Source organism: Ranitomeya imitator, chromosome 1 (assembly GCF_032444005.1).
Source record: "Ranitomeya imitator isolate aRanImi1 chromosome 1, aRanImi1.pri, whole genome shotgun sequence".
NCBI lineage: Eukaryota > Metazoa > Chordata > Amphibia > Anura > Dendrobatidae > Ranitomeya > Ranitomeya imitator.
In genome coordinates, this window is record NC_091282.1 from 169,340,024 (window position 1) to 169,352,161 (window position 12,138).

Genomic DNA, 12,138 nt, shown 5'->3' on the forward strand with positions numbered 1-12,138 from the left:
TCCCAGAAAGTATTTGCAAGACTTTGTACCTGTCTCCATTGGCGCTTGTAGAGGTCCTTCACGTCGAATCCTCCTGGAGGGGCACTGGACAGTCCTGTTTTCTGGGTAAGTAAAATAGCTGGAGTCAATAACAAAGGCTCCTCCGGGTCGTTAGGAACTGGAACTAGGGGTCTTGCGTTAATTATAGCTGCAGCTTCAGTCATGAAGGTGATGAGACTTTCGTGGGTAAGCCTCGCTGCTCCTTTACATTTTTCCATGTCACGAGTTCTGGTGGTCCTGAATGAGCGAGCTATATGAGTCAGGCAGGTAATGGCTGGAGTAAGTGACTTCCAACTTGAGAATCTGTTGAACCTGCAAGATACGAGCTGGATAACAGAGGTTATCGTATGTAGTATAGACACCTGAGGGCGGATTTCAGCATCTGAGTCCTCTCCTACAAGTTCGAAGGTGTCTGGAAAACATTCCTCAATGTACAATAGTTTTGGTCCAGAGAGCCACGTTGTGCTTCCTAGTCAACTTGCGTGAACTGCTCTAGTTGCATGATCTGCAGGATTCTGGTCTGTGGGTATGTAATGCCACTGCTGTGGGTGAACTGATCTCCTGATTCGTAGCACTCTGTTATTGACATAAACGTAGAATCGCCTGGTTTCGTTGTGGATATATCCCAGGACTACTTTGTTGTCTGAGTAGAACTTGGCCTGTGTCAGGTCGATATCCATTTCGGATGCGATGAACTCCGCTAACTCAACGGCTAAGACTGCGGCACAAAGCTCTAACCTGGGTATAGTGTGCTCTGGTTGTGGTGCGAGTTTGGCCTTTCCCATGACGAAACCAATGTGGCACTGACATTTGGAGTCTACAGTTTTGAGGTAGGCAACAGCGGCAATTGCTTTGACAGAAGCATCTGCAAGTACGTACAGTCTTTGGCTCTGTATCTCAGTAGATGGCACAGGGGTGTATGGTCTTGGCATATGCAAGTTGGAGAGTGCCGCTAACGAGTTCTTCCACTCTTCCCACTGGATCCTCTTATCAGGTGGCAGAGGTGCATCCCAGTCAGATGTTTCCCTAGTTAAGTCTCTTAGTAGGGCCTTGCCTTGTATAGTAACAGGAGCTGCGAAACCCAAGGGGTCGTACAGAATGTTGATGGTAGACAGGACGCCTCTACGTGTGAAAGGTCTTTCTTCCTGGCTGACCTGAAAGGTGAAAGTGTCTGATTATAGATTCCAGAGAAGCCCGAGGCTGCGTTGCATTGGTGCGGGGTCTGACCCCAGGTCCAGGTCTCTGAGACCATTACATAGGTCTTGAGAAGGGAACGCTTCCATGAGTTCTTGGCTGTTTGAGGCTATTTTATGAAGCCTAAGGTTCGAGCAGGCAAGCATGTCCTGAGCTCTCCTGAGAAGACTGATGGCAGTCTCATTTGAAGGCATGGCTTTTAGACAGTCGTCGACATAAAAGTCCTTTTCTATGAATTGTCTGACATCTGCTCCGTATTCTGCTGCTCCTTCCTGAGCCGACCTTTTGAGTCCGTAAATGGCGACTGCAGGTGAAAGACTGTTGCCAAAGATGTGCACTCTCATGCGATACTCTGTGACTTCTTTAGTAGGATGATCATTGTCTCTGTACCAGAAGAATCTTAGGAAGTTCCTGTCTCTCTCTCTCTCACAAGGAAACAATGGAACATTTGCTGGATGTCAGCGATGAAGGCAATGGAATCCTTACGGAAGCGCATAAGTACACCCAGTAGTTTGTTATTGAGGTCTGGTCCTGTCAGCAGAACGTCATTCAGGGAGACATCATTAAATTTAGCACTGGAATCAAACACGACTCTGATCTGGCCTGGTTTCTTAGGGTGGTATACTCCGAACATGGGTAGGAACCAGCATTCTTCAGAGTCTTTGAGAGTGGGAGCTAGTTCTGCGTGACGGTTTTCAAAAATCTTTGACATGAAGGAGAAAAAGTGATCTTTCATCTCTGGTTTCTTTTGCAGATTACGAATGAGAGAGGAGAAACGTTGTAATGCCTGATTTCTGTTGTTCGGTAGACGTGGTCTGTGTGTTTTGAAGGGAAGAGGTGCGACCCAGCTGTTGGTCTCATCTTTAACGAGTCCCTTGTCCATTACCTCTAAGAACAACTTGTCCTCTACCGACATTGCCACTTGGTTGTCCTGCTTAGTTCTCTGGAAGACTGTGCACCCTAACTGCTCCTCATAGCTTCCCGACACTATATTGCTGTCGTGAGTAAAGTCTATTAGATGGTTGGGCATTTGGATGCTGTGTGGCAGTTCCCTGACATGGAACTCATTGTTACAAGGTTGAAACAGAGATGGACGTCCTTTCTCCAATGTATTTGTCAGCATGCTTGTCACAGAAGATGGGGCGTGCATGCGTCCCAAGCATACGTTGCCAATTATGACCCATCCTAGGTCTAGCCTTTGGGCATAGGGAGCATTGTGAAGTCCATTGATATGACGTCTCACTTTATGAACCTACAGGATATCTCTCCCCAACAGCAGAATTATCTGGGCCTGATGGTCGAGTTCCGGTATGAGGTGTGCTATTTGTTTTAAGTGAGCGTGATGGATTGCTACATCTGGCGTAGGGATTTCAGATCTGTTGTCTGGGATCTGGTAACATTCGATGATCGTAGGTAGTGGTAGGCAGAATTGTCCGTCTAAAGACTCGATCTGGTAGTCAGTAGCTTTCCTGCCTGCTGTTGTCACAGTACCTGCACACGTCTTTAAGAAGTAGGGAGTGCTTGGCCCTGTGATGTTGAATAGGTCAAAGAACGTTGATCTAGCCAAGGATCGATTACTTTGGTCATCTAAGATAGCATACAGTCTTACAGCTTGGTCTCTATGGCCCTTCGGGTATACTTTGACGAGGCATATTTTTGAACAGGACCTACTGTCTATTGTCCCTTTGCAGACCTCGGTGCATTGTGAAGTGATCTCTGGCGTAGCTGTATCAGTGTTCCTTTCCTCCCCGCCATGCTCACTGTCAGCTGGCGTGTTTTGTATACTCCATGGAGCTGGGCCAGGGTGTAGAGCGGTGTTATGATCTGTGGTGCCACATTCTGTGCATTTTACACTGACCTTGCAATCCTTGGCGAGATGAGCTGTGGACGAGCAGCACTTGTAGCAGATACCGTTTTCTTTCAGGAAGCTTCTGCGATCTGGCATAGATTTTCCTCTGAAGGCTCTGCATTTCAGGAGAGGATGAGGCTTCTGATGAAGTGGGCACTGCTTGTCAGGGTCCTGCACCTTTGTCTCTGATTGGGAGCAGCCAGCAGACCTGTAATTAGAACCTGGAGAAGAAACATAAGTCTTGTGTACTTCCACAGATGTTCTGCGTGGATTTGCAGGTGGTGATGGTGTGGCATATGGTATTGCAAAGTCAAAGCTGGGATCGTTTCTAATTCTTGCTTGTTGGTGTATGAAGTCTACAAAAACGGAGAAGGGAGGGAATGGAATGCTGTGTTTGTATTTGTACGTGGAACCATGTGTGAGCCACCTCTCCTGTAGATTGTAGGGCAACTTCTGGACTATAGGGTTAACACCTCTGGCTGTGTCGAGAAATGAAAGTCCCTGTAGGTCGTCCTCGTATTTGGCAACTTGGACTTCCTTTAGCAAGTCGCTTAGCTCTCTAAGTTTCTGGAGACCTTTGTTAGATATTTGAGGATAGTCATCAATTCTTTTGAACAAGGCTCTTTCTATTACTTCTGCTGAGCCGTAACACTCATCCAGCCTTTTCCAGATCTCTTTGAGGCCAGTCTCAGGGCGGTTTATATTAATGTCTCTGATCCTTACTGCGTGTTTGACTGACTCTTCTCCCAGGTATTTGACTAACAGGTCTATCTCTTCCCTGTGTTGCAGCCCCAAGTCTCTAATGACATTTTGGAAGGAAGCTTTCCAAGCTCTGTAACCTTCAGCTCGGTCAGTGAATTTCATGAGTCCCTTGGCAACCAGTTCACGTCGTGTGAAGAACTTGGCAAATTCTGTCGTGAACCGGTTGTCAGCAGAGTATACTGGTGATGGGTCGCCCTGATAGTGATGTGAGGTGCGTTCGTACCTGTTAGTGTCCTCATGGTGGCGCCAGCCGGTGTCGTATTGCTTCGGCCTGATGTACGGTGTGTCAGCAGGGTGATCCACGTTGGTTACCTGACGAGGGGCAAGGTAATCATTAGCAGAGTTGTTTTGCCTCACATTTTCGAGTTTGTTTCTGTCCTGAGCCTCGTGACGACTCTCGCTCACTTCGCTGGAGGTGTCGTATTCTGGTTTTGGTACTGGTTCAGGGTTATAGTTTGGATCAGGAAGGTCATTAACATACTGAGATGTGCGTTGTGGTGAGTCTTGCAGTGGAAACTCTAGACTCGACGTACTGCATTGGCTATGCAGCTTGGGATTTTGCGCGGCTTCTAGCGATTCTGCTTCGGCGAGGGCTGCGGCAGCTTCCCTTTTTGCGGCTAGGCTTTCTAAGGCGGCATCCACACGTGCCTTCTCTAACTGCGACCTTCTCTTTTGATCGGCTCTCTCTAAGCGCGACCTTCTCTCTTGATCGGCTCTCTCTTCATCTATGCGTGCTTTTTCTAATTTAAGTTGCATCTCTTGGTCAGCAAAGCTCGCTCGTATTTTGGCAGCTTCAGCATTTGCGCGGGCAATGGCGACAGCGCTGCTGATGGATGTTGTCTTTGAGGAGACGGAAGTAACAGATCTTGTCCTATGCGATTTGTGAGACATGGTGTCTTGGGAAAGTGCTTGGCTGTGCAGAGATTGCTGTAGCTGTATTTAGTCTCTGAGTAGCCGGGGACTTGAATCCCACTAGTTGGATGGCTGCCGTTTCACTGTTCTGTCCTCACTAGCTGAGGCAGGCTCATACGTAGCTATACAGTCAGCTAAACCGCTATACCGGGGTCCAATAAGGAGACTATGGTTGAGTCTGTGCTTTATTAAACGTAGTGGTATATTGATGCGGTGAAACTGTGAACAATGATATAAATAGAATCAGTGCATGGTATAGAACAGATACATACTACACATGAGGTACATTATGCATAACATTTAGGAAGCTAGTAACTGAACTGGGAGTACAACTGGCTAGGCTAGGCTAATATGGAGCAGAAATATCTATAGGAAGCATAAAGACATACCGGCAATGCAATCGCAAGGGGGATGAAGTGAAGCGTCTTTCCTTGAAGGCAGACTGAGGAAAGTTAAAGGAAAAATGCAGGGAAATGGAGGCTGAGCTACCATAATGCATTGCAAAGGAGGAGGAGAATCAGACATGGATAATACAAAAACAAGATTGAACTGCCAACATAACTCTGGCCGCTAGAGGGAGCCAAAGCATCACAGATGAATAAAGGCATGAATATATCAATACTGTATACTGAGGAAACTGCAATTATGCAAGCAAATAATCAGGGCAACAATATTAGATGGCGGAGACAGAACAGGAGGAATGCTTCTTTAAATCTTTTTTTTAATTTAAAGGAAATCTGTCACCATGCATTTGTTGTCTAATTTCAGCATAATGTAGGAAAAGAGCCCCTGATTTTAATAATATATCACTTAGTTTACTGAGTTTTTAGAAGTAGCATATAGCAGAGCTCTCAGAAAGCTGCCTCCTGCCCACACCACAACATTCTGTGTATATTGTCTATTTGATAGTGAGCTTCTTATCAGAGGAGTTGGTGGATCTGGACAAGGGCTCACATGAGCTGTAGTCCAGGTAGTCATAATCTACTGGTGATAAAACATTAAGTGTATGGGTTCAATTAACTGTGCATCTTCATCTTCCTGCTGCTATCTCTGGAAACCGAGAGATCCAACAGAACCAGGAGCAGAAATCAGAAATCAGCAACAGAACCAGTCACGTTCGTGAGTTTTCTCTGGTATTGTATATTAGATCTATTCACTTGAGGTCTGGCTATCACACCGTTTTATTTCTGCAGAACTTAGGGGGTCTAGGGTTCCACTTGGATGTGGTGCCTTGCCTTGTATGTCTTTTGTGTTTAGGCAAATGACATTTTTGACAGTTTACTTTTATAATTTCATCTGTCAAAGTTGTACTGAAAGAAGCAGCCATGTGATGAGGTCATGGGCAGCTGTAACAGGCTGACCTTTACACAATGAATATGGGGGGGCAGAGACATATAGGGGCTAAGGCTGTGGCAGTAATGTGCTGGCACATTTAGCCAAGGGGAAAGTCCCTTTAACACATCTGAAATCTTAGTCCAGCCTATGCCTTGCTAGCTGTCTGCAGAAAATGGGAAACATTGCTGTGATATATAACAGCTTCACTTTAATAATGACAGCTTGCAGGGCAAATAGGAAGGATAAGTACAGATTTGATATTCTATGCTGTCTAGCCGCAAATGATTTACAATGGTTTGTGTGACTGTGTTAGACATCTTTTAACATTTGCTCAATTTTATTCCATAAATCGCTCACAGTTATCTTTAAAAAAAAAAAAATAAGAGTCAGTGTAATTTCCTTTCACAGTCATCGTTTGCATAAGATTCCTCTTTTCTTTATTCATTGCAATGTATTTTTAGTCTATGCTTTCTCAGCTTCTACTTCATAATTAAGGGTAAAGGTGAAAATCTAACCAGCTGTACTATGCATGCGATACATGAGTTACAGCAAAGTGAATGTAACAATCTATAGAGACGATACATTATTACAATCTGGGCAGCAGTGATTATATTAGCAAAATATGACGTCTTGTCATTCAATCAAATGCAATACTAACATTCATTTTAAAGGCTTAGGACCCTATTGCACCAATTTCTAAAATAGCTATCTTAAATATAAATAAATTATATTGAAAAAATATATAAATCTTCTTTATTAATTATGTTTTTAACATTTTGTTTTTGTAGAATGGTGTAACTCATTCATATACAGTTAGGTCCATATATACTTGGACAGAGACAACATTTTTCTAATTTTGGTTATAGACATTACCACAATAAATTTTAAACAAAACATTTCAGATGCAGTTGAAGTTTTTTTTTTCATTTGAGGGTATCCACATTAACCCCTTTACCCCCAAGGGTGGTTTGCACGTAAGGGTGGTTTGCACGTTAATGACCGGGCCAATTTTTACAATTCTGACCACTGTCCCTTTGTGAGGTTATAACTCTGGAATGCTTCAACGGATCCCAGTGATTCTGACATTGTTTTCTTGGGACATATTGTACTTCATGACAATGGTAAAAATTCTTTGATAGTACCTGCGTTTATTTGTGAAAAAAATGGAAATTTGGTGAAAATTATGAAAATTTCGCAATTTTCCAACTTTGAATTTTTATGCAATTAAATCACAGAGATATGTCACACAAAATACTTAATAAGTAACATTTCCCACATGTCTACTTTACATCAGCACAATTTTGGAACCAAAATTTTTTTTTGTTAGGGAGTTATAAGGGTTAAAATTGACCAGCAATTTCTCATTTCTACAACACCATTTTTTTTTTTTAGGGACCACATCTCATTTGAAGTCATTTTGAGGGGTCTATATGATAGAAAATACCCAAGTGTGACACCATTCTAAAAACTACACCCTCTCAAGGTGCTCAAAACCATATTCAAGCAGTTTATTAACCCTTCTGGTGCTTCACAGGAATTTTTTGAATGTTTAAATAAAAATGAACATTTAACTTTTTTTCACAAAAAATTTAATTCAGCTCCAATTTGTTTTATTTTACCAAGGGTAACAGGAGAAAATGGACCCCAAACATTGTTGTACAATTTGTCCTGAGTACGACAATACCCCACATGTGGGGGTAAACCACTGTTTGGGCGCATGGCAGAGCTCGGAAGTGAAGGAGCGCCATTTGACTTTTCAATGCAAAATTGACTGGAATTGAGATGGGACGCCATGTTTCGTTTGGAGAGCCCCTGATGTGCCTAAACATTGAAACCCCCCACAAGTGACACCATTTTGGAAAGTAGACCCCCTAAGGAACTTATCTAGAGGTGTGGTGAGCACTTTGACTCACCAAGTGCTTCACAGAAGTTTATAATGTAGAACCGTAAAAATAAAAAATCATATTTTTTCACAAAAATTAACTTTCCACCCCCAATTTTTTATTTTCCCAAGGGTAAGAGAAGAAATTGGACCACAAAAGTTGTTGTACAATTTGTCCTGAGTACGCTGATACCCCATATGTGGGGGTAAACCACTGTTTGGGCGGATGGGAGAGCTCGGAAGGGAAGGAGCGCCATTTGACTTTTCAATGCAAAATTGACAGGAATTGAGATGGGACGCCATGTTGCGTTTGGAGAGCCCCTGATGTGCCTAAACATTGAAACCCCCACAAGTGACACCATTTTGGAAAGTAAACCCCCTAAGGAACTTATCTAGAGGTGTGGTGAGCACTTTGACCCACCAAGTGCTTCACAGAAGTTTATAATGTAGAACCGTAAAAATAAAAAATCATATTTTTTCACAAAAATTATCTTTTCGCCCCCAATTTTTTATTTTCCCAAGGGTAAGAGAAGAAATTGGACCACAAAAGTTGTTGTACAATTTGTCCTGAGTACGCTGATACCCCATATGTGCGGGTAAACCACTGTTTGGGTGGATGGGAGAGCTCGGAAGGGAAGGAGCGCCGTTTGACTTTTCAATGCAAAATTGACATGAATTGAGATGGGACGCCATGTTGCGTTTGGAGAGCCACTGATGTGCCTAAACATTGAAACCCCCCACAAGTGACACCATTTTGGAAGGTAGACCCCCTAAGGAACTTATCTACATGTGTCGTGAGCACTTTGACCCACCAAGGGCTTCACAGAAGTTTATAATGGAGAGCCGTAAAAATAAAACAAACATTTTTTCCCACAAAAATTATTTTTTAGCCCCCAGTTTTGTATTTTCCCGAGGGTAACAGGAGAAATTGGACCCCAAAATTTGTTGTCCAGTTTGTCCTGAGTGCGCTGATACCCCATATGTGGGGGGGAACCACTGTTTGGGCGCATGGGAGGGCTCGGAAGGGAAGGAGCTCCATTTGGAATGCAGGCTTAGATGGAATGGTCTGCAGGTGTCACATTGCATTTGCAGAGCCCCTAAAGTACCGAAACATTGAAACCCCCCACAAGTGACACCATTTTGGAAACTAGACCCCCTAAGGAACTCATCTAGATGTGTTGTGAGAGCTTTGAACCCCCAAGTGTTTCACTACAGTTTGTAACACAGAGCCGTGAAAATTAAAAAAAAAATCTTTCCCCCAAAAATTATTTTTTAGCCCCCAGTTTTGTATTTTCCCGAGGGTAAGAGGAGAAATTTGACCCAAAAAATTGTTGTCCAATTTGTCCTGAGTACGCGGATACCCCATATGTTGGGGGGAACCACCGTTTGGGCGCATGGGAGCGCTCGGAAGGGAAGGAGTGCCATTTGGAATGAAGACTTAGATGGAATGGTCTGCAGGCGTCACATTGCGTTTGCAGAACCCCTAATGTACCTAAACAGTAGAAATCCCCCACAAGTGACCCCATTTTGGAAACTAGACCCCCCATGGAACTTATCTAGATGTGTTGTGAGAACTTTGAACCCCCAAGTGTTTCACTACAGTTTATAACGCAGAGCCGTGAAACTAAAAAATCTTTTTTTTCCCACAAAAATTATTTTTTAGCCCCCAGTTTTGTATTTTCCCAAGGGTAACAGGAAATTGGACCCCAAAAGTTGTTGTCCTATTTGTCCTGAGTACACTGATACCCCATATGTTGGGGTAAACCCCTGTTTGGGCACACGGGAGAGCTCGGAAGGGAAGAAGCACTGTTTTACTTTTTCAACGCAGAATTGGCTGGAATTGAGATCGGACGCCATGTCGCGTTTGGAGAGCCCCTGATGTGCCTAAACAGTGGAAACCCCCCAATTATAGCTGAAACCCTAATCCAAACACACCCCTAACCCTAATCCCAACAGTAACCCTAACCACACCTCTAACCCTGACACACCCCTAACCCTAATCCCAACCCTATTCCCAACTGTAAATGTAATCTAAACCCTAACCGTAACTTTTGCCCCAACCCTAACTGTAGCCTTAACCCTAGCCATAACCCTAACCCTAGCCCTAACCCTAACCCTAGCCCTAACCCTAACCCTAGCCCTAACCCTAACCCTAGCCCTAGCCCTAACCCTAGCCCTAGCCCTAACCCTAGCCCTAACCCTAGCCCTAACCCTAGCCCTAACCCTAGCCCTAACCCTAACCCTAGCCCTAACCCTAGCCCTAACCCTAATGGAAAAATGGAAATAAATACATTTTTTTAATTTTTCCCTAACTAAGGGGGTGATGAAGGGGGGTTTGATTTACTTTTATAGCGGGTTTTTTAGCGGATTTTTATGATTGGCAGCCATCACACACTGAAAGACGCTTTTTATTGCAAAAAATATTTTTTGCGTTACCACATTTTGAAAGCTATAATTTTTCCATATTTTGGTTCACAGAGTCATATGAGGTCTTGTTTTTTGCGGGACGAGTTGACGTTTTTATTGGTAACGTTTTTGGGCACGTTACATTTTTTGATCACTTTTTATTCCGATTTTTGTGAGGCAGAATTACCAAAAACCAGCTATTCATGAATTTCCTTTGGGGGAGGCGTTTATACCGTTCCGCGTTTGGTAAAATTGATAAATCAGTTTTATTCTTCGGGTCAGTACGATTACAGCGACACCTCATTTATATCATTTTTTTATGTTTTGGCGCTTCTATACGATAAAAACTATTTTATAGAAAAAATAATTATTTTTGCATCGCTTTATTCTCAAGACTATAACTTTTTTTGCTGATGATGCTGTATGGCGGCTCGTTTTTTGCGGGACAAGATGACGCTTTCAGCGGTATCATGGTTATTTATATCTGTCTTTTTGATCGCGTGTTATTCTACTTTTTGTTCGGCGGTATGATAATAAAGCGTTGTTTTTTGCCTCGTTTTTTTTTTTTTTTTTTCTTACGGTGTTTACTGAAGGGGTTAACTAGTGGGCCAGTTTTATAGGTCGGGCCGTTACGGACGCGGCGATACTAAATATGTGTACTTTTTTTTTTTTTTTTATTTAGATAAAGAAATGTATTTAGGGGAATAATATATATATACATTTTCATTATTTAGGAATATTTTTTTTATTTTTATTTTTACACATTTTGAAAAATGTTTTTGTACTTTTTTACATTGTCCCAGGGGGGGACATCACAGATCAGTGATCTGACAGTGTGCACAGCACACTGTCAGATCACTGATCTGACTTAGAGCAGTGCAGGCTTCACAGTGCCTGCTCTGAGCAGGCTCTGTGAAGCCACCTCCCTCCCTGCAGGACCCGGATCCGCGGCCATCTTGGATCCGGGCCTAGAACAAGCAGGGAGGGAGGCAAGACCCTCGCAACAACGCGATCACATCGCGTTGCTGCGGGGGGCTCAGGGAAGCCCGCAGGGAGCCCCCTCCCTGTGCGATGCTTCCCTGCACCGCCGGCACATCGCGATCATGTTTGATCGCGGTGTGCCGGGGGTTAATGTGCCGGGAGCGGTCCGTGACCGCTCCTGGCACATAGTGCCGGATGTCAGCTGCGATAGGCAGCTGACACCCTGCCGCGATCGGCCGCGCTCCCCCCGTGAGCGCCGCCGATCGCGCTGGACGTACTATCCCGTCCGTGGTCATGGGGGCCCACCCCACCTCGACGGGATAGTACGTCCGATGTCAGAAAGGGGTTAAAAAATGGATGAAGGGTTTAGGAGTTTCAGCTCTTTAACATGTGCCACCCTGTTTTTAAAGGGACCAAAAGTAATTGGACAGATTCAATAATTTTAAATAAAATGTTCATTTCTAGTACTTGGTTGAAAACCCTTTGTTGGCAATGACTGCCTGAAGTCTTGAACTCATGGACATCACCAGACGCTGTGTTTCCTGCTTTTTGATGCTCTGCCAGGCCTTCATTGCGGTGGTTTTCAGTTGTGTTTGTTTGTGGGCCTTTCTGTCTGAAGTTTAGTCTTTAACAAGTGAAATGCATGCTCAATTGGGTTGAGATCAGGTGACTGACTTGGCCATTCAAGAATATTCCACTTCTTTGCTTTAATAAACTCCTGGGTTGCTTTGGCTTTATGTTTTGGGTCATTGTCCATCTGTAGTATGAAGCGACGACC